The following is a 4,711-nucleotide window of genomic DNA, read 5'->3' as shown; positions in this document are numbered from 1 at the left end:
AGCAATACAAAGAGAGAAAGCAAAAGCATGATCTTGATCTAGAGACCAAGATAGCTAAATGCATGAAAAATGCCTCCTTTTATAGGCTAAAATTAGGAACTATTAATTTGATGACAAATTGATGAGTGGTGGTCAACTCTTAACTTGGTGACAATCTTTATCTTTTTTTATTTGCCCAAAACGTCATTGATAACGTTAGAATTGGAACCACTTGAACATGAAAGTCATGAGAAATTGTCTCAACTTTTCAGGAAAAATAAATGGAGGTCATTTGGACTTCTAGAACTCTAGATATGGGCCAAACACTAAACAATATTCAGGCTGCATGACATATTTGGACTTCTTCGTTGTTACTGCAATTTGGACTTAAAAATTCCATTTTTAAAACCAGACCTCCACATGAAAGTTGTAAGCATATGTCTTACCTTTCCATCCTATAAAATAAACTTAAATTTGAGATCTACAGCTCCAGATATGACCCAATTACAGAATAGTATTCCGGTTTGAACTGCACCAGCATCTCTTTTCTAAGTTTGTCCATCTCTTTGTCCTTTCAATTTCAGTTCTTAAACTCATCAATCAATCCTTTCACTTATGTGATAGGCCTGCATTTAAAATGAATATTTACCATAAATTAAAGGTATCTTATATTATTAAATATGTTATTATAAAATATGTTTTGGTTGAGGAGTTATTGATACTTCAAGTGCAAAATAATAATATAAAACCTTGATAACAATGTACTTTTAAGTACTAATCAATATCCTTATTTGTTAGAATCAATTTTTTTTTATTGAATTGCATAATAATAATAAAAAAAAAACACAAAAAAAGAGTAAGATTGATCTTTTTTTCAAACTCCAAAAAAGAATATCCAAGCATCATAAATGTGTTTTCTAAGAGAAAAGAAATAATCATGAATTCAAAATCTTACATATATTGGATGATATTTTTTCTTATATAAAAGTATTGACATAACAAAATATTATATCGATGCGGGTAAATCCGAATTAATCAGTTAAATAAGTGACCTGGGTTATGAGAAAAAATAACCATATAAAAAAAAACATGAATAAATTACAATGTCCAATCAACTCAATTTTGATAGATAAAAATAAAAATATACAATTTAAAAAAGAAAAGAAAATAAAACTTAAGTTAACCTGGTTTATGCACCCTATTGGATTTAACATCCTTTTATTTTCAATATTATTTTTCATTTTATTAAATATCATGGCATATTGAACTTTTTTTAACATCAAACTAAAAATGATTTTTTTATAAGAAAAAATAGAGGTGGAACATGAGACTAAAATAATAATAAAAAAACTCTAAGTTTTATAAAATTTGATAACAAAAAGAGGCTTTTTTTTTTCAGGTCAAATAAAAAATATTTAAAAACAACCAAATGATGAAATGATTTTTTTTTTTTGTTTTAGTTTAAGAGGTTGAGAACACATTAATTAAAAAAAGGCTAGGAATGTAGTCTTGCTCACCTGTCTGGCCTATAAAAAAAACATGGCTTGCATGTAAACCATGCTCTTTTTTTTTCATTAACTATAAAAAACAGTAAGATTTAATTATATAATAATAATAAAATCAAGATAAGTGTAATTGATTAATGATAATTAAAACACATGGAGAGTTAATTTAATTAAGCTTATGTTTTTCAAGTAACATTTAATCAAAAATAGTTTTCAAAATTATATACTTCTACTACTTAAGTTAATTAGTCAAACATCCAATATAAACTAATTAACTAGCAATGAGCTTAAAAAAAAATATATATATTGCACATTTTATAAAATTCAAGTCATCAATAATTAAGTTCAATTTTAGAGAAAACATAAAATATTAATGTATCATAATCATATATAGAATATTTTTAAGCACAAATTCTTATGATTATTTAAGATCCAATAGTACGAACCTCTTAAAATAAAATAAAAACTAAGATTGTTACAAATTCAGAAAAGATAAAAAAAAATAATTTTAAAAATAATAGAATCCCTCATTGTATTCTTCTATTTCTAAATGTGATTCTCCTTATTCTTTAGAGATTATGATCGATTATATGAAAATGAGGAGGTGATGCAGTTTTATCATTAATAACTAATTTCTAATTATATTACTTTAAAGTTTTGCCCATCTTTTGAAAAATGCTTCTTTCTTATTTAGATGAGTTACTAAGTCTATCATATACACATAAAAAGTTTGAGATGTGTATATTTTTGTCCAATTAGAATTGAAAGAAAATTCCATTTATAACTTCAAATATGGTCTAAAAAATATAGAGCTCCAATTTGTTAGGTTAGGTTCGATCAATCCTAATCCCACTAGGATTTCTTGTTAAAGTTGGATTTATAATGCAATTAGAATTTGATTTTTTTAGCTCTAATGACTTGTTCTAATATACTCTTTTTAGCCTTTACTTGAAATTCTGTTAGAAATATTTTATTTAGCTCATCTTTACACTTTATCTCCATAGCATTATTAAGCATAAAACTAGTTAAAGAAGCTGCTATAAAATATGAAATATCTATAAAAAACTAAGAATAAAGTACAAAAAATATAGAATAACATGAATGTATCAATAAACCTATTTATGACCTAAAAAACCTAAAATCAACTCGAAATCCAAAAACATTCCAAGTTTAGATATACCATTTTTAGGCAAGGAGAAGGTCAAAGAATATATAAGATCGACCCCCTTCATCGAAATGAACTCATTGATACCAAAATAAATATTTTTTATAGTTGAAATCAGTGTCAACCGAGAGCTTCTCTTTACTACCAGAATTTGATCGCTTTCTCTTTTGTCTCTTTAACTAGAAATTGAAAAATATTGAAAATTATTTTTGGAACTAAATTTGAATTTTAGAAATATTTTGGGATAAAAAATTTATAATTATAAAAGTATGAGGACCAAACTAAACTTCTTAACCAAATTTTAAAATTACCACCTATTTTCTGAGACTTTTTCACTTTGGTCTCATTCTTTCAATCTTGCCATTCCTCAACGATTTGAAGCAATTGTCCTTTAATTTGACAACAAAAGGATGAAATAACCCTAAAAAAGTTTCTAGGACCAAAATAAAAAATAAAAAAATAACAAAAGATTACCAAAGTATAAAATAAGGAGAAATTCTATGACTAATACCATATTTAGAAAAAAAGTTTAGTTTAGTCCTTTATAGCCCACATAATTGTTGGAATTTTAATCTTGGTTTGAAATTTTTTTTCTTAACATTCCAATTCTTTAATTTGAAAGAGGAGAGAAAAGTTGCTTGAAAATAGTAAAAAGAGAGAATTTTATCAATTTGTTCATATTATTGTGAAAAAAAACTGGTTTTGGTGGTAATGGGTTTTATTTGACAAGAGAAGTTTGATGATAATGTTTTTTTTATCTATAAAGATGCCAAAAAAGGATACCTAAGTTCTTTTTGATTTTTTTAGTGATTTTCTTGTCATGATTTTCTAACACTACAATGATTGATGGGTTTTGGAAAGGAGACTCAAGCGATGACAAGTCACTTACCACCACTATAGGAAATGCCACCTCTTAAGAAAATAAGTAGAGGAAGGAGAGTCATTTAATTACGAGAAAGAAAAAGTAGCACGCGGCTAAGGTGGAAGGTTCATTCGTCATGACTCTTTTTAAAGGCATGGGTCTTTATTTTTTTAATAAGTTTTTTCTTTAACATTGAGTTTTTATTAAATTTTTTAATTTTTTTCTTTTTAATTTTTCTTTTTAATATTTAGTTGATTTAAATTGGTCTTCATAATTTCTTTTGATTTATTTTTTATGAGGTTATCATAATTTTAAATAAACATCTTGATATATGGTTGGAGCTTGAGATTTTAAGCATCAATCTTTGTTTTATGAATTAATTAAAAAATAATTTTATTAAACTTACTAGAATACATGACATGAATTACTTATTTAATAAGTCAAATTAGGTTGATTGTGATACAAACTTCGTGATCACACAACCCAAGACAAGATCGATAACAAATTTTAAAAAGCCAAAACATGTTTAATAGGAGAGTGACACAGTAAAAACATGTTCCAAGATACTAGTATTATTGAAATAATAACTCTTACCTAACAAATATCAATTTATGAATAAAAAATATAATAAAGATATCACGAATTCAGTTAATATTTTATAAGTTAATTTAATTTATTAAAGAAAAAAATACAAGAATTCCTTTTACAAGCTAAATAAATTGAATAATAATAATATTATTAAGTTCGAATATTTTATTTTTACGATGAATATTTATACTCTTAAAAGTAGAAGTCCTAATAAATTAATCATTATGGATTAAATTGCTCTATTTACAAAACTGACAAAATTCTATATTATTAAACCTGAAAGTAGGGATGATATTAAGCTTTAGGCCTTCTATTGGTTGACAATGCGTAAGAGTGGCGCCCAAGATGATAATCGGCAGGCTATGCTTTGTTACCTCTAGTGCTGGAATCTCAATTACTAAAGAATTCAATACTAGTTCGATTTCTTACATGTTCTCGGGTTACTGGAGGTTGTAATTATTTTTTATTTTAAAATATATTAAAATAATATTTTTTATTTTTTAAAAATGATTTTTAATATTAATATATTAAAACAATCTAAAACACTACAAAACTATTAATTTTTAAAAAGAAGATTCAACATTTTTGAAAATGTAGGTTGGACTGTGTTCC

The 4,711-nt window shown here is 25.3% G+C and overlaps 1 long non-coding RNA gene across 1 annotated transcript in view; it reads left to right on the top strand.

Annotated features, from left to right (window-relative positions):
* Positions 1-4,711, top strand: part of LOC105118273 (uncharacterized) — an 11,772-nt gene that overhangs the window by 1,411 nt on the left and 5,650 nt on the right. The window contains exon 2 of the long non-coding RNA XR_840922.1: positions 1,028-1,035. This is a non-coding gene — a long non-coding RNA (uncharacterized LOC105118273). The remainder of the gene's footprint in view (positions 1-1,027; positions 1,036-4,711) is intronic.

The sequence above is a fragment of the Populus euphratica genome, unplaced genomic scaffold, assembly GCF_000495115.2.
Source record: "Populus euphratica unplaced genomic scaffold, PopEup_1.0 scaffold1848.1, whole genome shotgun sequence".
NCBI classification, from domain to species: Eukaryota; Viridiplantae; Streptophyta; class Magnoliopsida; order Malpighiales; family Salicaceae; genus Populus; species Populus euphratica.
This window is presented reverse-complemented; position numbering and strand designations above follow the sequence as displayed.